The 22225-nt window shown below is 36.3% G+C and overlaps 1 long non-coding RNA gene across 1 annotated transcript in view; it reads right to left on the bottom strand.

The window, feature by feature from the left end:
- Window positions 1–9525: 9525 nt before the first annotated feature.
- Window positions 9526–22225, bottom strand: part of LOC117195556 (uncharacterized) — a 179922-nt gene continuing 167222 nt past the window's right edge. The window contains exons 4-6 of the long non-coding RNA XR_004475283.2: window positions 19645–19761; window positions 11854–11938; window positions 9526–9868 (exon numbers count right to left, since the gene is read on the bottom strand). This is a non-coding gene — a long non-coding RNA (uncharacterized LOC117195556). The remainder of the gene's footprint in view (window positions 9869–11853; window positions 11939–19644; window positions 19762–22225) is intronic.

Raw genomic sequence — 22225 nt, forward strand, 5'->3', positions numbered from 1 at the left:
AGGCTTCCCTGGTGGTGCAGTGGTTGAGAGTCCACCTGCTGATGCAGGGGACGTGGGTTCGTGCCCCAGTCCGGGAAGATCCCACATGCCGCGGAGCGGCTGGGCCCGTGAGCCATGGCCGCTGAGCCTGCGCGTCTGGAGCCTGTGCTCCACAATGGGAGAGGCCACAACAGTGAGAGGCCCGAGCAAACCCAAAACAATTAAGTAAATGGAACATACATATCAATAATTACCTTAAACATGAATGGATTAAATGCTCCAACCAAAAGACACAGGCTCGCTGAATGAATACACAAACAAGACCCATATATATGCTGTCTACAAGAGACCCACTTAAGACCTAGGGTCACATACAGACTGAAAGTGAGGGGATGGAAAAAAATATTCCATGCAAATGGAAATCAAAAGTAAGCTGGAGTAGCAATACTCATATCAGATAAAATAGACTTTAAAATAAAGAATGTTACAAGAGACAAGGAAGGACACTACATAATGATCAAGGGATCAATCCAAGAAGAAGATATAACAATTATAAATATATATGCACCCAACATAGGAGCACCTCAATACATAAGGCAACTGCTAACAGCTATAAAAGAGGAAATCGACATTAACACAGTAAATAGTGGGCGACTTTAACCCCTCACTTAAACCAATGGACAGATCATCCAAACAGAAAATTAATAAGGAAATACAAGCTTTAAATGACACAATAGACCAGACAGATTTAATTGATATTTACAGGAAATTCCATCCAAAAACAGCAGATTACACTTTCTTCTCAAGTGCACATGGAACATTCTCCAGGATAGATTACATCTTGCGTCACAAATCAAGCCTCAGTAAATTTAAGAAAATTGACATCTTATCAAGCATCTTTTCTGACCACAATGCTATGAGATTAGAAATCAATTACAGGGAAAAAAACGTAAAAAACAAACACATGGAGGCTAAACAATACGTTACTAAATAACCAAGAGATCACTGAAGAAATCAAAGAGGAAATCAAAAAATATCTAGAGACAAATGACAATGAAAACATGACAATCCAAAACCTATGGGATGCAGCAAAAGCAGTTCTAAGAGGGAAGTTTATAGCAATACAAGCCTACCTCAAGAAACAAGAAAAATCTCAAATAAACAACCTAACCTTACACCTAAAGGAACTAGAGAAAGAAGAACAAACAAAACCCGAAGTTAGTAGAAGGAAAGAAATCATAAAGATCAGAGCAGAAATAAATGAAATAGAAACAAAGAAAACAATAGCAAAGGTCAATAAAACTAAAAGCTGGTTCTTTGAGAAGATAAACAAAATTGATAAACCATTAGCCAGACTCATCAAGAAAAACAGGGAGAGGACTCAAACCAATAAAATTAGAAATGAAAAAGGAGAGGTTACAACAGACACTGCAGAAATACAAAGCACCCTAAGAGACTACTACAAGCAACTCTATGCCAATAAAATGGACAATCTGGAAGAAATGGACAAATTCTTAGGAAGGTATAAACTTCCAAGCCTGAACCAGGAAGAAATAGAAAATATGAACAGACCAATCACAAGTAATGAAATTGAAATGGTGATTAAAAATCTTCCAACAAATAAAAGTCCAGGACCAGATGGCTTCACAGGTGAATTCTATCAAACATTTAGAGAAGAGCTAACACCTATCCTTCTCAAACTCTTCCAAAAAATTGCAGAGGAAGGAACACTCCCAAATGCATTCTATGAGGCCACCATCACCCTGTTACCAAAACCAGACAAAGATGTCATAAAAAGAGAAAACTATATACCAATACCACTGATGAATGCAGATGCAAAATTCCTCAACAAAATACAGCAAACAGAATCCAAAAACACATTAAAAGGATCATACACTATGAGGAAGTGGGATTTATCCCAGGGATGCAAGGATTCTTCAATATATGTACATCAATCAATGTGATACACCATATTAACAAATTGAAGAATAAAAACCATATGATCATCTCAATAGATGCAGAAAAAGCTTTTGACAAAATTCAACACCGATTTATGATAAAAACTCTCCAGAAAGTGGGCATAGAGGCAACCTACCTCAACATAATAAAGGCCATATATGACAAACCCACAGCAAACATCATTCTCAATGGTGAAAAACTGAAAGCATTTCCTCTAAGATCAGGAATGAGACAAGGATGTCCACTCTCACCACTATTATTCAACATAGTTTTGGAAGTCCTAGGCACAGCAATCAGAGAAGAAAAAGAAATAAAAGGAATACAAATTCAAAAGAAGAAGTAAAACCGTCGCTGTTTGCAGATGACATGATACTATACATAAAGAATCCTAAAGATGCCACCAGAAAACTACTAGAGCTAATCAATGAATCTGGTAAAGTTGCAGGATATAAAATTAATGCACAGAAATCTCTTGCATTCCTATACACTAATGATGAAAAATCTGAAAGAGAAATTAAGGAAACACTCCCATTTACCACTGCAACAAAAAGAATAAAATACCTAGGAAAAAACCTACCTAGGGAGACAAAAGACCTGTATGCAGAAAACTATAAGACACTGATGAAAGAAATTAAAGATGATACCAACAAATGGAGAGATATACCATGTTCTTGGATTGGAAGAATCAATATTGTGAAAATGACTATACTACCCAAAGCTATCTACAGATTCAATGCAATCCATATCAAATTACCAATGGCATTTTTTACAGAACTAGAACAAAAAATCTCAAAATTTGTATGGAGACACAAAAGACCCTGAATAGCCAAAGCAGTCTTGAGCAAAAAAATGGAGCTGGAGGAACCAGACTCCCTGACTTCAGACTATACTACAAAGCTACAGTAATCAAGAGAATATGGTACTGGCACAAGAACAGAAATATAGATCAATGGAACAGGATAGAAAGCCCAGAGATAAACTCACGCACCTATGGTCAACTAATCTATGACAGTGGAGGCAGGATATACAATGGAGAAATGACAATCTCTTCAGTAAGTGGTGCTGGGAAAACTGGACAGCTACATGTAAAAGAATGACATTAGAACACTCCCTACCACCACACACAAAAATAAACTCAAAATGGATTCGAGACCTAAATGTAAGACCGGACACTGTAAAACTCTTAGAGGAAAACATAGGAAGAACATTCTTTGACATAAATCACGGTAAGATCTTTTTTGATCCACCTCCTTGAGTAATGGAAATAAAAACAAAAATAAACAAATGGGACCTAATGAAGCTTAAAAGCTTTTGCAAAGCCAAGGAAACTACAAACAAGATGAAAAGACAGCCCTCAGAATGGGAGAAAATATTTGCAAACGAATCAAGAGACAAAGGATTAATTTCCAAAATATATAAACAATTCATGCAGCTCAATATTAAAAAAAAAACAACCCAATCCAAAAATGGGCAGAAGACCTAAATAGACATTTCTCCAAAGAAGACATACAGATGGCCAAGAAGCACATGAATAGCTGCTCAACATCACTAATTATTAGAGAAATGCAAATCAAAACTACAATGAGGTATCACCTCACTACCAGTTAGAATGGGCATCATCAGAAAATCTACAAACAACAAATGCTGGAGAGGGTGTGGAGAAAAGGGAACCCTCTTACACTGTTGGTGGGAATGTAAGTTGATACAGCCACTATGGAGAACAGTATGGAGGTTCCTTAAAAAACTAAAAATAGAATTACCATATGACCCAGCAATCCCAATGCTGGGCATATACCCAGAGAAACCCGTAATTCAAAACGACACATGCACTGCAATGTTCACTGCAACACTATTAATGATAGCCAGGTCATGGAAGCAACCTAAATGTGCATCGACAGACGAATGGATAAAGATGTGGTGCATATATACAATGGAATATTACTCAGTCATAAAAAGGAACAAAATTGGGTCATTTGTAGAGATGTGAATGAATCTAGAGACTGTCATACAGAGTGAAGCAAGTCAGAAGAGAAAAACAAATACCGTATGCTAACACATATATACGGAATCTTAAAAAAAAAAATGTCATGAAGAACCTAGGGGCAGGATGGGAATAAAGACACAGACCTACTAGAGAATGGACTTGAGGACAGTGGGAGGGGGAAGGGTAAGCTGGGACAAAGTGAGAGAGTGGTATGGACATATAAACACTACCAAAAGTAAAACAGATAGCTAGTGGGAAGCAGATGCATAGCACAGGAAGATCAGCTCGGTGCTTTGTGACCACCTAGAGGGGTGGGGTAGGGAGGGTGGGAAGGAGGGGACACAAGAGGGAAGAGATATGGGAACATATGTATATGTATTGCTGATTTACTTTGTTACAAAGCAGAAACTAACACACCATTGTAAAGCAATTATACTCCTATAAAGATGTTAAAAAATAATTGACTCAGAAAGAAGTATGATATCTGAATATATCTATATTCAGAGATTAAATAAGTAATTTTAAAACTTCCTATAAAGAAAAGCGTGACTCAGATAGCTTCACTGGTGAATTCTACCAACACTTAAGGAAGAATTAACACAAATACTTCACAAGTCTTCCAAAATATAGAAGAGGAGGGAATACTTCTGAACTCATTCTATGTTGCCAGTATTACCCTGATACCAAAACCAGGCCAAGACATCACAAGAAAAGAAAACTACAGACCAATACCTGTTATGAATATAGATGCAAAAATCCTTAATAAAAAAAAAGCTTGAAAATTGAATCCAGCAACATATAAGAAGTATTACACACCGTGACCAAGTGGATTTATCTTAGCAATGCAGAGTTAGCTTAACATACAAAAGTCAATCAAGGTAGCATACTGTAATACTAGAATAAAGGACAAGAACCACGTGATCACCTTTATTCGTGGCGCAAATACATTTGACAAAATCCAAGACCCATTCATGATTAAAACTCTCAGAAAACTAAGAATAGAAAGAAACTTCCTCAACCTAATAAAGGGCATCTATGAAATACCTCTAGCTAACATCACATTTACTGGTGAAAGACTAGAATGCTTTCCCCTAAGATCAGGAAAAAGACAAGGATGTTCACTTTCATCACTTCTATTCAACATTTTACTGGCGGTTCTATCCAATTGGACAATTGGATTAAATTGCAATTCTATCCAATTGTTTTTCTTGCAATTAGGCAAGAAAAACAAATAAAAGTCATCCAGATTGAAAAGGAAGAAGTAAAACTATATCAGCTTGCAAATGACATCATCCTGTATATATAAAATTCTAAGAAAGCCATTAAACATAAACAAAAAAACCCTCTTAGAACCATTAGATGAGTTCAGCAAGGTCTTTTTGGCAAGTGGTGCTGAAACAATTAGGTAGCCACATGCAAAAGGATAAAATTGTATCCTTACCTCACGTCATATACAAAAATTAACTAAAGTGGGTCAAAGACCTAAATGTAAGAGCTAAAACTCTTAGAAGAAAACATAGGGGTAAAACTTCATGACCTTGGATTTGGCAAAGAATTCTTAGATATGACACTAAAAGTATAAGCAACTAAGTTACAGATAGATAAATTGGACATCAGCAAAATGAAACTTTTGTGTTTCAAGGGACATCACCAAGAAAGTGAAAAGACAGCCAACAGACTGGTAGAAAATATTTGTAAATCAGATAACTGATAAGGGACTTGTACTCAAAATATATAAAGAACTCTTACAATTCAATGATAAAAAGACATTTAAAAATGGACAAAGGATTTGAGTAGACATTTCTTCAAGGAATATATACAAATATCTGATAAGCACACAAAAAGATGCTGGGCATCATTAGTCATCAGGGAAATGCAAATCAATACCACAATGAGATACTACTTCCCACATACTAGGATGGCTAGAATCAAAATGTCCAATAATAACAAGTTTTGATGAGGAATGGAAAAGTCAGAACCCTCATACCCTACTTGCGGGAATGTAAAATGGTACAGCTGCTTCGAAATACAGTCTGGCAGATCCTCAAATGATTAAACATAGAGATGCCATATGACCAGCAATTTTACTTCTAAGTATATACCCAAGAAAATGAAAATATATGTTCACACAGAAACTTGTATATGAGTGTTTATAGCAGCATTTTTCAGAATAGTCAAAAGATGGAAATGACCCAAATGTCTGTCAACTGATGAATGGATGAACAAATGTGGTATGTCCATACAATGAAATATTATTTGGCCACCAAAAGGACTGAAGTACGGATACACACCAGATCATAAATGAACCTTGAAAATATTATGCTAAGTGAAAAAGTCAGTCATAGAACACTGTATATTATTTGGTTACATTCATATGAACGGACGATTTATGTTTTGATAAATGTTGCCTAATTTCCATGCATATTGCTCGTGGTAAAAAACCCAACCACAGACCTATTTCCCTCTCTCCTGCAAAATCTGGATATAACATTTAAATTTTTGCCAGTCTGGTGAACAAAAGATGGAATTCACATTGTTTCCATTGCACGTTTTTACTCTTCGGTGAGGTAGAATTTATTTCCCTGTGTCTATTTTCTTAGTTGTAAAAGAGCTATTCTTGTTGTTCATCCACTTTGCTGCTAGAATTCTTCGGCCAAATGTTTTTAGCTACAAGTAACAAAAACCCTCCTGAGCCCCAGATTAAAGATGGGAAAGAATTTATAGAAAAGATTCCACTTGGCTTATGGCCCTGAGGGCAGGAAAGGCAGGCATCCTGGTCTCCCAGATCTTGAACAAGTGTCTCCATCTGTATCTGACATCCACCTTCTTTCCCCTGAGAAAAAAGAAAAAGACTACTTGCCTGGCCTCATGTATGTTTTCTTCTCTTACTCAAAGATCATTCATAATAGTTCTTCAATCTAGGAAGAAATCTGTCCAGGCCAGCATAGTTAGGTGCATTCCGAGCGTTATCTTTCTTTACGGCAGCCTCTTCACCTAACATTATTTCTCCTATCCCTATCCTCTCCTCTTAATGAGATACAAATATGAAACAGAAAGTAAACAGAATTATAAAAGTTGGAGGTAATTTTAAAGATCATGTAGACAGATACAAATATAAAATAGGAGGTGAATAGAATTATAAAACTGTAGAGCTGGATGGAATTTAAAGATCAGGAAGCCCACTCCCCAGATTTCCATGATAAAGAAACTCCGGCTTAAGAGGCTAAATAATTGGCTCAAGCTTTAATTCCCAGTAAGTGAGCAGATCCAAGCCCTCAATTCCTCTGCTTTCTAAGTCCTGTTCTCTTTTCCTAATGTCCTAGGACTTCTGATTATATGTATATCAATCTATTCAGATTTCTTATTTAACAGGTGGTATTCAATAAAACTGGCACAAACTATCTGAATATATGTAACTCCTCATTACATAGAACTGTATGCTTAATCTCATTTTCTATTTATATCAATGAATATATACCTGTATAACTATGAAAATTAGAGCTTATTTATCAGCCTAAGATCTAAAAAAAAAAAATTATCTCTGGAAGACTGTGAGTTTTTATGTTCCTTAATCTAACTTCACAATTACAATCATTCAATAACTTTTACAGCTGGAAATAAAATTCACCATACAATTATTTAATTGAAATAATGTAACAAAATTCCTTGTGTGACTTATCACACATAAATCAATTGTCCCAATTATTCAGTTTTACTTCATCTCACAGTTTTTTGCATGTACTTGTTAATAGTTGTGCTAGCCATCTGGACTGCCTAGAACATTGCTGCAGGGGATGACACGGACAGCAACTGTAGCTTGGTGGTATAAAACACACCTAGTGATTTGAGTTCTTAAATTTCAGCAGTTAAATCTCACATCAACAAAGATGATTTTCTTCTGAAAAAGTTTTCATACTCTAATGATATTTAGTTTTGTGACATGGATAGTTAAATAGAACAGCAAGTTAACTTCACAGTTGTAATTAATGTATCTTCAATTTGGGGAAAACCACTCTCACCATTTTGATTAAAGAAATATACTGATATTTCACAATATATTTATTAAAATAATATCACACATTTTCATGGATTTAGATTTAAATTGCTTATTTGGATGAAAAGATGAGCACTTTAGATATCCACAGGCCATCTTTTTTTCCAGTAAATTTTGTGGTTGTCATAGAAAAATTATCAAAATTGTCCCATATGTCATAAAATTTAACAAAAATCTACACTGAACACTCTTACTGTTATGTATAAGTTACCTTTGCATAGTGTATTCCAGCAGGCAACTAACCTCCTGAGGCTATGAGGACCTTTATTTATATTTTGTATTACCTATATTTTCTATCACCCAAATAAAAAGTTGTGTTTTCATAAAATACCATCTGCTTATAATTTACGAGGTTTCACTGCAGCCTCTATGCACTTTGAGTGTTTGAATGCAGGTTTGAGCCTCAAATATAAACTTGGGATACATGTAGGCATTTTTTTAAATTGCCACTAGGAAATTAGACTTCTAGATTCTTTGACAAAAATCGTAGGTCTTGTTGGGCTTCTCTGAGAGTGTGATGATTTTCCAGCTATCCGAAATTGGACTTGTTCCCAATAAGTTCCTAGGTCTTTACCTGATGGTCTTGAGATACCTAACTTTGGTTTAGTTGCCCATGAACTAGGGTCGAAAAGCAGCAGGGGGTTGATGACCCTGGTAGTTCAGTCTAATGCTCTGCCATTACGGAATTTCTCTGACCTGCTTCGTGACAGTAGTCCAATCCTTCATGTAATCTCCTTTAATGTGTATGTTTTTAACAGATGGATCACTAAGCTTTTGATCTCTGAGGGCTAAACTGAGGCAGGTAGAATCAAGATTATTTACTGTTATAGTGTAACTGATATCTTTAACGGACTGGCTAAGTGATATTATGCCCCAGCTTATGAGATCTATACTAAATTAGTGAAGAGATTCATATATCATACATTTATACAAGACATATATTCTGTCTTTCAAAGCACTACAAAGAAATGTAAAACATAAATTTGATGATATTAGTTGTCTTTCTCTTCATTGAGCATAAATGTGTAAGCCTATAATTGAAAAGGATTTTATTACAACAGTTCCACGAAGTCACATTACAGAAAAATATTTAAATGCCTGTTTTAAAAGTCCAAAAACAGTACCCAGTCAGATGCCTTTACCATTTGTAGTATTTTGAGGACCATGCTTATAGAAAATGAAGCAGTAGGGATAAAACAGACTTTGCCAAGAGAGGAACTGAAATTTACACTTCTAAAATACATTTTTTATGAATCAGAATACAATATTTTTGCCTTTGACTATTAAAAAATTTTATTTCTAACTTCGTTTGCTTCATTGCCATGCCTTTTTCATTGGAGATTTAAATTTAACCATAGGTTTTTTCCCCACACAAATGACATTTTAGGGCAAAGAATACACAGTGCTATAATCAGAAGATGAAATAAGTAGTGCACACTCTCTGATATAATGTCAGGTATGGTATTTTTATTCATAAAATAAATTCCTAGAGATTTGCTGGTTTGCAAACTTACTTCAAATGGTTGTAAAATGTCCGGAAGATAGAGAGTGCTATTTAAATGTTTGTGTGAATGTTTCAGGCCTTGCCACACCTTAAGGAAGAGGGAGTTTTTGGAAAAGGGTATTCTCCTTGTGTAGGTAAAAACGACTAATATATATTATGACTCACTCATTAGCAAATTGTTAGCAATTTATTCACAGAGATTTCCAGGCAAAGGATCTTGTAGAATTGCCCAGGAGACTCCTAGAGGAAGTAATAAGTATTATTTCCATGTCTACTTACAAGATGAACTTAGTGAACTCAGGCCAAGAAGAGTATTTGTCTCTTGTAGTAACCATTCCAATGTAACCATCTACTGTTATGATCTCTTTTCCATTGTCTAATTAATGGCCTGTAGCAACAAAGGAAAGAAATATATATATAATATAGAAACTTTGACTTTTCTATACAAATTTGTATATTGAAATGATTCAAATTCTTAAGGTAGTACAAAGTCCTAAAACTGTAATCAGGTATTGTCAATTTCAATCACCCAGAACACCTGTTGTTTATCTATTTATATATCACTCTCTGTGCTAGGCATCCTTCTAAGTGCTTTACAAATGCTTATCTACTTAATCCTTAGAAAAACTCTGTAAGGCAAATTCTGGCTTTATTCCCATTTTAAAGATAGAGAAACTGAGGCACACCAAGGTAAAGTAACTTTCTCAAAATACCCAGCTATTAAGGGCAGAGCCCCATACTATTCAGGCCAGCTGACTTCAGAGTCGGTGCTCTGAACCTCTTCCATGTGACCTCTCAGGTTTTCTACCCTTCCTCTTCTGCTCCTCCCTGCATCTAAGAACATCAGATTCATTTATGAACAAGTGAGAATTTCTTTGTCAGAGAATGAAAGAAAATAGGGGAGGGAGGAGGGCACAAGACTGAAAGTCTAATAGAACAAGGCAAGCATGCAAGGACTCTCCTCACTGTTGAATACTGAAAATGAAATCCCACTTGGGACACTTTCAGTCACAGCCTCATGCTAATGTTTACTAGAGGTAATAAATATGTGATATAACTTCACACCTAGAAGTGAAGAAATCAGCATACCTGCAAAGATGGGTGTGGTTCATAGGATGGAGCTATTCTCAAATATGGGACAAAGTGCGTGGGTTATATCACAGAAATGTGGGAAAGTTTCAGACTCTTTTGCCAGGATGCACATTGCCATAAACTAGAGACCAGAGATAAGCATAAAATAGATTAAATGCAGTAACCATAAAAGTAAGATAACAATACCAACCTATATCTCAGAGATATTGTCATAGTAATTAATAAAATGACTATAAGCAAGGGAAAGAAGTCCTAAATTGAAAAATAGATGTCTCCTGATAATAAAAGACATTTTATTCCTCTTTCCCATTTAAGGAGGAGCCACAGCAAAAAAAAAATCTTTTTAATATACAGCTGTCACTTTACTGGCTGCTTTTTCTCTATATGCATATTTCAAATGATATGAAGAATATTCATAAATGGACTAAAGTTACACTAATACAGCCATATATGCATGAACTGGGAAGATTAAGGTTTTGTGATTATAGCAAATGAATCTTTGAGCCCTAATCCAAAAGAAGGAATTCCTGGTAAAACTTATGACAGTTACTGGCCTAAATGAGTCCTAGAGACCTGAAAAAGTCTGTGCATCTCCAGAAATATTTACTGCAAAGAGAGGCATAGGAATGAGGGTCTGAAGTCCACTAAGTGTCCTCTACTATCTACTACAATAGGTTTAAAACCCTGCATCCTTGTCAGATAGAACACACAATTTACTACTTTGGTGATCCATTAAACCTTAGAGAGTCACACATGGCATTCAGATGCTTGTATAAAACAAACTGATTAGCGACATGACAATAGGGAAAGGGTCCTTTGCAACTGATTTTATAGCAGCTCTTCCTTGAGAGACAGGCCTGTCTGATTTTTTAGTTAAATTCTAAAGCCAGTTGGTGGGACTTCCCTGGTGGTCCAGTGGTTAAGACTCCATGCTCCCAATGCAGGGGTCCCGGGTTTGATCCCTGGTCAGGGAACTGGATCCTGCATGCCGCAACTAAGACCCGGTTCAGCCAAATAACTAAATAATAAAGCCAGTTGGGACAAGAACATTTAGTCCAACAGTTATTAATCCTTCATGGGTGAGAATTATTTCTAAATTCTAAAATCTAGCACAGCTGATTTTGTAAATAAATAAATAATTTGCAAGTTTCATATAAATAATTATGTGAACTAATTATAAATAATTATGTGAACTAAAGTTGATGCTGGCAAAGGAAGACCCACTCTTTACATATTCTGGGGTTTTCTTTTTGAGAATGACATCTTTTACCTTTTTCTTACCTTTTACTTTTGGCTTAAACAAAGGAGAAAGGATTTTCTACGGTGCAGCTCAGATTTCTTCCAGTTAAACTTCTGCTTTAAGTGTCTTAACAAGAGATTTTAAAATCAGAAAGTTAGGTAGCAGTCTTAACAAATTTAATTATTCAATTCAATTATTTATTAATCAGTTATTATGTATATGATACACAGATGCTATGGAGGATACGGCGAAGACAGAATACTTTGTGAGATTTCCAATTGAATGAGAGATAAAATCAAATCAAAAGCTAAGTAATAGAATAATATGTGTAGATTAAAATACCACTGGACCATACTAAGAGATTCCAACTGCAAGTGATTCATCTGTGCATTAAAATTTGAGAATCTCTTTTCTGAGAAACTGAGGTATCATGATACTTTCAGACTATGTCAGATCATTGATGTGGTTTGCTGATAGTTAAAACACTTTCCCAAAATGCGTATGGATTTGTTGCCATTAATAAGGTTCCCCCCCCCGCCCCACGGTGGTAAAATTTTTCCCAAGATAGAATTTCTAATAGGCTTGATGGGAACACAAGCCAGAGTAGAATTCACTATTATCCATAAATAATCTTCATGCCAGCAGTATCTGATTCAGTGTCAGATAAATGGTTCAACAAGAATTTAGTGAAGAAAGATAACTGTATGAATGTGAGATGCTGAAGGCATCTTGATAGATATGTACCATAAAGACTGATTTGGCCGAAAGGAAAAGAGAGGCCACAGCAGATGGGAAAGAGTGTGGGCAAAGCCTTGAAGATGGAACTGCCCAAGGGATATAGGTGGAAGTGTGCCATGGGACAGGGGATGGAAGCAGGGAGGGATTAAGAATTAGTATTCACCAGGGACATAGAGAATAGACTGCTGGTTGCCTAGGGGTAGGAGGGTGGGAGAGGGCTGGATTAGGAGTTTGCGATTAGCAGATGTAAACTAGTATATATAGAATGGGTAAACAACAAGGTCCTACTATATATAGCACAGCGAAATATAGTCAATATCCTGTGATAAAACATAATGGAAAAGAATATGAAAAAGAATGTATATATATGTATAACTGAGTCACTTTGCTGTACAGAAGTAATTAACACGACATTGTAATTCAACTATACTTCAATAAAAAATAAAAGAAAAATTAGAATTTACTTACATCTGAGGAGCAGCATGACATTTACAATACATCCATATGCATACACACATACTTATATATGTATAATGTCTTCATTTATTTATATCTATAATGAAGAAACTAGACTAAATCATTGATTTGTCAATACATTAGGAATAAGTAGGGTGCCTGTTAAAATGATAGATTTCTAGGCCCTACCTCATAAGTGACACTGCTGGGAATAGGGCCTGGGATCTTCAGTTTTATGAATTCTTTCCTGATTCTATTGCTCTGGAATATTTGGGAATTTTTGGAACTTAATGAACTCTTCCAGCTTTAACATTTTAAGATTCTGTGTTTACGGAGCCAAAAGCAGAATTCTGGAACTGCGCGTTTGATACAATTTTGATGAGATTGAAAAAGGAGTTTGAGGCAAGTGTGTAAAAAACCAAGCTAAAGAGGTTATATACATTCTGGATACTATAGAAAGCCAAAGTCTGTTAGAAATTTTACCATCCTCAACACACATTGTTAATGTAAATATATAAATTCAGGCTGACTACTTTTTTTTGTTGTTGTTGTTGTACACGGGCCTCTCACTGTTGTGGCCTCTCCCTTTGCGGAGCACAGGCTCCGGACGCACAGGGTCAGCGGCCATGGCTCACGGGCCCAGCCGCTCCACGGCATGTGGGATCCTCCCAGACTGGGGCACGAACCTGTGTCCCCTGCATCGGCAGGCGGACTCTCAACCACTGCGCCACCAGGGAAGCCCCAGGCTGACTACTTTTTAAACTATGGAGAGAAAGAACATATGATAAAATTTTGTTGTTTGTTTATTTTGGATATTATTGGAATGAATTAATATTATTTGTCCAACCTGCATATATATATGATATTTTGTTATCTGCCATCTGAATTTTTTAAAATTATAAGTCAGTACATTGGGTGGTAAGTTTTTTTGAAGCCACTCAGCATGTATCTTCTACATAATACTGTATATGTATGTTTCCTAAAGAATTCTTAAGAAAAAAGTATACATAACAAAAGTGTATATACTTAGTGCCTCACAAACCGTATTTTCCAAAGCTAGACATGATTCGGTCAGTGAAAATGTGATTTAATTGAGTGCTGCCTTCAAATGGCATTCTCTACTGGATGTCATGGAGATATGCAAATGAAGTTAAGGACATTGTCCTCATTCTCAGAGAATTTGCAATATAATAGGGGAACAAAATGCAGATGAAAAGATATAACAACACATGCAAAGATGACATGGAAACAGGTACAAATTAATGTAACAAAAAATCAACGCTAAGAGAAATGGAATAATGGAATGATCAGTGTAGAGTAGAACCATTCAAGTGGTCTTGATGAAGAAAATTTATTTTAAATTGATGTTTGATAAAGGCACAAATATGGATCAAGAGACAAATAGTGGAAAGGATATTCTATTCAGACAGCATGGCAAGACCTCTGGAGAACAAAGGGTTAGAAGCAAGAGCAAGTAACTTAATATGATTGTTAAAAGATATAAAATTTGTGCCCAAATATAAAAATGTGATATATAATTCCCTTTGATTCTGTTTAGAATGAACCCTTAATCATCAAATCATGTATTTTTTCATTTCATGTAGGATAAGGAGACCTGTTATCAAGGATTCTGTGGAACTTTAGGGTTTCAACCTTCACTGAAAACCAGTGGCTAAAGAATATTGAAACACTGATAAAGTTTTTAAAAAAACAAGAGAGAAGTTTGACCTAAGAAGAACACTTTTAAAAGTGTGTCTACAATATCTTAAAAATACAACTGCATTGCTCTTGCTTTTACAGTTGGAGCATTGCAATGATCAGTTCTAAAAGCACAGACAGCAGTTTTAAAAGATTATTCCAAGAAAATTTCTGGAAATCTAATGCAAAGTATGGATATATTCTTGTCTATAATGTTTTTTTATTTTACTATAGAAATTCACATTCATAGTTTAAAGACAAAATAGCACCGGAGACAGGTGAAGATTTAGTAATCTCATAAACACGTATCTCACCTCCACCCTCCTTTCTAAGATACTTGTAATTGTTTGGTGAGATCAGTAGTCAGAGTTTACAGCATTGTGATTATGTAAAGACTGTATACTGCCAAGTATACTACAATTATGTTGGTGTTTCATAAGATTATTTTCCCTAGTTAATACCTAACTTCCCTTTGATTGGCCTGTTATGTGCCTATCTCTAATTTTCCCCAAAGATTCAAACAGACCTAGCAAAATTTTTTCCAAGTTTTCTACTACTTCAAATTGTCTATCCAGGAGATGTCAGTTCAGCTCCTCCATTCTCCTGCTCCACTGTAGACTATCTTCTCTCTCCATCTGTACACAGCCATCATCCTAATAATTCCCTTCACAATGTCTTCCCCTCTTTTCAGGGCTCCACCTCTTCCTTTTTCCTTTTTTTTTTTTTTTTTTTGCGGTACGCGGGCCTCTCACTGTTGTGGCCTCTCCCGTTGCGGAGCACAGGCTCCGGACACGCAGGCTCGGCGGCCATGGCTCATGGGCCCAGCCGCTCCGCGGCATGTGGGATCTTCCCGGACCGGGGCACGAACCAGTGTCCCCTGCATCGGCAGGCGGACTCTCAACAACTGCGCCACCAGGGAAGCCCCCTTTTTTTTTTTAATTTTTTTTTTCTCTTCCTTTTTCTTGATCTACTCTCTCATTTTAGCTGAACATATCCTCCAGTCAATTCCTAGGAGAAACAAGGTGAATGGGAGGTCACTTTTTGAAACACTGAGAATTTGAAAATATCTTTATCCTCACACTTAATTGAGTGAGAATTATTTTTTCTTTCAATTGTAAGGGTATGGCTCTATTTTCTTCATACTTCAGTTTTGTTCTTGAGGTATCTAATGTCATTCTTATTTCTGATCTTTTATTCATGACCTGTTTTACCTTCAGGAAGACTTTAGGATTTTTTTTTCTTTATTCCTATTCTGAAAGTTTATGATGATATGCAATTACATGGATTTTCATTATATTAGGCACTTTTCATGGGAAGAAATTCAAATTTCAGCACTTTAAGATATTTTCTCTAGGGTCATTCAGAGTTTTCTATACACATTACTTCAGAAATGCTAGGAATAAAGGAAGTGACTGAGGATTCCACCATTCAGTATGAAGATTTTCACTACATACCATGTTTTCATCCCTACCTCTCACCCCTGTACTCTTAAATGCCAGGTACCCCCTGGTCCTGATTAAAACTCTCCTCTCCTGAGATATGAGAAAGGGTCTATATTTATCCTTCACAGTACTTGACACCTTCAATTGATGAATCTCTTATAGGTTCTGCATGGTGATTAATTACATCAGTAGGCCCCACTATAATCACTGAGATGGTAACCCAACTAATTCAGTTCTCATTCCTCTCTCTAATGTCCAGCTTCAAAAAATTTATTGAAATCTCCCTTATGTTATTGTCCCATCTCCAATTCTTTAAGAAATACAGCAGAAAGAAGGAAATGGCAAAAAATAGTTAGATGATCTATAATACTTATCTCGTTCTTCTTGTGGTTTAAAGTTGTAGCTCTTAGATGTTTGTGTCCTTATTAGTTCTCAAGTATGAAAGCTATTCTGAATCACAGAATTATACAGCTAGAAGAGGTCTTGGAAATTAATTTTACAGATGAGTTAATGGCAGAAGCAGAAAGAGAATATTAGTTTCAGGACTCTCATTAATAGCATTATGTATATTAGCATAGAATATTTCCCTAAGTAAAATGAAGAAATGCATTGGACATGATACCAAGATAATTGAGAAGTGTAACTGCCTAAGAAGAATTTGAAGGAAAATGAAATTATAAACAACAAAGGGCTATTAACTTTAATGTACAAAGCGTTATTTCAAACCCATTTAGCCCCAGAAAGAAATTTGTAATATAAAGTCAGCAAATAATTCAAAATAAAATAAAATGAGTACATAAATCAGGGTAAAAGCTAGGCTGATGTAATAAACAGGCCCAAAATACAGTGGCTTAAAGAACATAGTAATTAAGTTCTCTCTCTTATAACAGTCATGGGTGACAAAGTCCAAGTCAGCTGAGTGGTTTTGTTTCACACTATCATTCAGGAACACCGTTTTCTCCCATCTTGTAGTTCTGCAATTCCCAAACACATTGTCATAGGCTCACCCATGTTCTAGGGGAAAGACAGTGGAAAAAAAACCTCAGGGAAGTAGTCAGTCAGTGTTTTAAGGTCAAGATCCATAAGTGGCACATGTCCTTCTGTTTACACTGCTGATAATCTAGCCACAAAGTGAAACCTAGCTGCAAGGGGGGCTGGGGGATGAGGCCTGTAGCTGAGCAGACACATGGAAAAGAGGGGAACTACAGATTCATGCTGCAGAATAGAAGAAGGGATTTTGGTGGCAACTGGCTGCCTCTGATACAATGAGATACTACTTTTCAGGAATGCAATAAACAAATATCTCAAAATAATAGTATTCACTGTTAGCAAACATGAGCTGAAATGAGCACATTCATATGTTCATGGTGGAAGATTTTCTGGTGTAATCTTCCTGAAAAGCAACTTGGTGATGCTTATCAAAAACCTTAAAAATAGGGCTTCCCTGGTGGCGCAGTGGTTGAGAGTCCGCCTGCCGATGCAGGGGACACGGGTTCGTGCCCCAGTCTGGGAAGATCCCACATGCCGCGGAGCGGCTAGGCCCGTGAGCCATGGCCGCTGAGCCTGTGCGTCCGGAGCCTGTGCTCCGCAACGGGAGAGGCCACAACAGTGAGAGGCCTGCGCACAGTAAAAAAAAAAAAAAAAAAAAAAAAAAGTATGACTGGACAATAGGCATAAATTGGGACTATCCCACAAAAGCCAGTAAAGGAGAAAAACAAAATCAGACAGGCCTTCAAGTCAACACTGAACATGAAAAATTCACTGAGCATTGCCTACAAATTACCGAAAAAAGACACTGTCACCTAATAAAAAAATTATACCTGGCTATTTTATCATCTAAGTATAAGAGTAAACCATTTTGAAAAAGAAAAAACAATTAGATTAAGAACTTCATCCAAGTACGAGATGAATGAGGAAAAGGTGATGATGAATATTAATCCTATATAACCATAGGACCAAGAGTAACATGGATATAGGGTTATGATTACAGAATCAAGCGAAAATAGTATAAACTTTGACAATATAGAAATGAGATCTCTCACAAAAATTATACAGTGAAGCAGGTGAGAATCTAGGGAAAATATAACGCACACTGATAACCTCATCTTATGTAGCTGGGATTTAAGATATATCACTTAAAGGTAGAAAATAATACAATAGAGTCATAAGAACATGTAACAGTAAAATTAAACACTAAGAAAGATATTATAACCAATCACAATGAATGGGAAAGAGAATGGGTAAAAGAATGGGAAGGAAAAAGAAATACCTAATTTTTTTTATTACTCGTCGAAGGAAATTAACAGATACTATTTAAAATAGTAGAGGATTAAGAGTATTATGTAAAGTAATAGTTATAAATGTAATAAATAGAACACAAATGCAAACCTTCAAAACACTCAATCAAAATAATAAAAACAAACCAAAAAACTTTAAACCCACAAAAATATTTTAAAGCATAATGTAATATTATAGAAGTATGACACCAAAAGTACCTGTCATATCAACAAATGTCTAAATTAACCTATTAAAAGACGAAAAATATTTTCAAATATATTTGCCTCTGGGTGTATACTTTTCACTTGGGGTGCTTCCTCAATTATGCCTTTTTAAAAGTCTTACAAAGGCAGTATGGACATAACATTCTAGGCGCTACATCACATGGCAAATGAAAGTGCTTGTGTTTGTGTGTCTTTCTGTGGATACATAAGGCCATGCTATGTGTGGGATATGACCTTTTATATAACATTGCTTTTGGGACACAATTAAATCTCACTTTAGAGTTATGTACATCTTTATGTTTGAAGGAGAGGCTTAGTTGGTTTGACCTGTAAAAGGTCTGAATCCATTTAAAAATGAGCCATGTTGTATACTCTATATTTTTATCCAATATTTCAATCAACAAACTACATGTTCCAAAAGCCACTAGAATTAATTATTCATCGTCAGTAAAACTTTGGCAATAACCTCTTTTAGGAAGGGGTAACATTGACTGGGAGGCCCACTGAAATACCTGAACTCATGGTGGGCTTGCACAGTTTGCCCTTAGTATCATTACACTGATTTTCATCATGGGAATCATCTTGGCCCACCCTTCATAATATCCTTTATTAAATCTTGAAAATTAATTTTCACGGGTGACTGAGCTCAGTTAAATGGCTCTTATTTCAGGCCATTAAGGGATGCCAGCTTGTTAATGTGAAATATCAATTAAAACAAAAATTCCAAGCATTTCTTAAAGGAGTTTAGCTGCATTAAGAAATCCTGGAGAGTCTCCGAGTTAATTTGCTTCAAACATTTATTTCTTTTTCATTAACAAGGTTGGGACAACATCATGTAAGTGGTTAAATTTGTTTTTACTTAACGGATCACTGATTCTTCGTGGTCTTTTCAAATCCATTCCACCAATCAACTTTTCAAAAACAAGTTCTCAAAACACCTGCATACACATGCAAGTTTGTAACCTCAAAGAAAAAAGACAACTACAGAATTGCATACCCAAAATGAGATGTAAGACTGAGGGAATGTAGGCTGCAAACTGGAATTTGTGTCCAGGACCTGTTTCATCCAGAGCATTCTTTGATGCTGCAATTATTTTTCCAAGAAGTTCTTATTCTGAGGAAAGAAATAAAAAATTTGTTTCGTATTAACATTTTGACCCATGTTTACCATGTAAAGAGTAGTATTTATGATCTTCTTGCAGTATGTATGAAATGGCTAGGTCATCCGTATGAACCATTTAACCATATCATATATGGTTTTTTCCTGTTATTCATAAAATTATAAGCACAGTAATAAAAAGTTATCACATACTGACTTTTAAATTAGATTAGCACTAACTTTTTCACCTTGAAACTTACAAAGTTTTCTACCCTGGACTAATATTTTGTATTTGTGCTTTGGGAATTTTCAAATAATTATTTTTTATCTCATTTATTTCTCACAGGCCTTGTAAAAGGCAGACAGAGCCAATATTATTTTCTCCATTTACCAGTGAGCAAACGAAGTCTCTCGGTGCTCAGCTGATGAAATCCAAGTCCCTAAGTCTCACCAGCCTGGGATCTTTTCCCCAAGCATTGTCTCTCCTAAAGCTCACAAACCCACTACAATCTATTTAGAAAGTTCACACATAGAACAAGTTTGAAACAATTCTTAGGTTTCTTGGGAAAAAGTAGAAGAGAAGAAAAGCAAAATAAAGTATTATTTCTGTTAAAAACAGCAAGTTATTTTACAAGCAAAATAAGTTTATTCAGGGATAGAGGAGAATTGCAATTCTCTGTAGCAAAAACCATAGCCAAGTCCAGCAAACAAAGGAGAGTAACGTTACTTTATAGAGGAGAGGGAAAGGTTGGGAGGAGGTGTTTTGAATGAAAGTCCATCAGAGGAAAGTGAGAGTTCAGGCTAATGATGGTTTCCCAGTGGCTGAGTTGCAATGTTCCCACTGGTTGCACTTGTTGCTGGGCAAGCAGAAAATCTTCCTTCCTCTGCTGGGGTAGTAAAGTAGTAATCTTTTTCCTGTTGGAGATGCAAGGTATGTCTCTTCCTTCTTGGGGTCTGCAGATGGCAATGAGTGGTAGTGCGTGAGAGTTTCCCCTTCTGGATTCCCAACTCCATTTTATTTTATTTTTTTAAATTATTTCTTTTTTATATAAATTTATTTATTTTTTAAATTTATTTTTGGCTCCGTTGGGTCTTCGTTGCTGCATGTGGGCTTTCTCTAGTTGCAGAGAGCAGGGGCTACTCTTCGTTGTGGTGCGCGGGTTTCTTATTGGAGTGGCTTCTCTTGTTGCGGAGCACGGGCTCTGGGTGCCCGTGCGCCATTAGTTGTGGCACGGGGAGGCTTGGTTGCTCCGCAGCATGTGGGATCTTCCCCGACCAGGGCTCGAACCCGTGTCCCCTGCATTGGCAGGCGGATTCTTAACCGATGCACCACCAGGGAAGTCGCCCCCCAACTCCCTTTTAAATGAGGTTTCCTTTATTCAGTTTCACATTCCCAATCAAGGAAGACATTCAGCACTGAAGAGCCTTTGAAACATACTCTCACAAATCGAAATGTTTGTACCCTTGCCATAAATGGCATCCCGGCTAATTATTGCTAACAACCCACAGAGGGAAAATTGTTACAGATTCACTGAGGACTGAAGCATTTTTTGGCTCTTCACTTTGTGCAGAAGGTTAAAAGAAAGATCTAACCAGCAACAAAGTTGTTATCTAGGCACAGAATATGTAAGTGCTTGCTGAAGTTTTCTTGCAGATGTTTGAATATATATGTTGTAACAGGTATAGGAATTGCACTTTCTACCTACTAAAGATTTGTGATAAATGTGCTCATTTTCAGTTCCAATTCCAATTGCAATTTCATAATGGGGAAGTAAGATTTTTATGTCAAATAATTACATATCAGTAATAATCTTGTATTTCTTTGCTTTTACTTCCTATATTGACTCCCTATAAGGAATGGCTTCAAGTTTATCAAACTCTTTAAATCTGGATAACAGGTTACGTATTAAGGTAAAGATTTATATCAAATGCTAGTTGAGGGAAATTTTTTGAATTTAGGGAAGCCTTTCCTATGCCTAAAGATGAGACTGCTTTGGACCAGACCTTCTTTGTTTTGGGTTGAGTCACTTGAATGGCCTCATTGAGTTATGTAAATGTAATGTTACCTGTATCCTTTGTCCTCCAGGAAGTTGTAACTAGACTATTTATTTGTTTGTTTACTTAGTGGTTTAGCAAAAGCCACCTCAGTAGAGCTGATTACTAGGGAGAGGTAGATGAATTTGTGTGAAGAGGCTTCAACCTCCTGGGAAAGGAAAAAAAAAAAAGAAGTTCCAACCTCCACTGTTCCTACTTCTCAAAGTTCAGAGTTGACGAGCCTTTTTGGTATAGAGTAGACCAGCGTGGCACAGAATAAGGCCCAGGTGTAGGACAGACGAAATAATAAAGTAAAATAAAATTTCCCTGAGAAAAGCAGGATTCTGGGCCAAAGACTAGAGATCCACAAAATGTCCAAAGATTTTTTTCAAGGAAAACTGTCAAGGAAAACACCTTCTGGATGATACTGGAAGCTCCACTGGGC

Source organism: Orcinus orca, chromosome 4 (assembly GCF_937001465.1).
Source record: "Orcinus orca chromosome 4, mOrcOrc1.1, whole genome shotgun sequence".
NCBI classification, from domain to species: Eukaryota; Metazoa; Chordata; class Mammalia; order Artiodactyla; family Delphinidae; genus Orcinus; species Orcinus orca.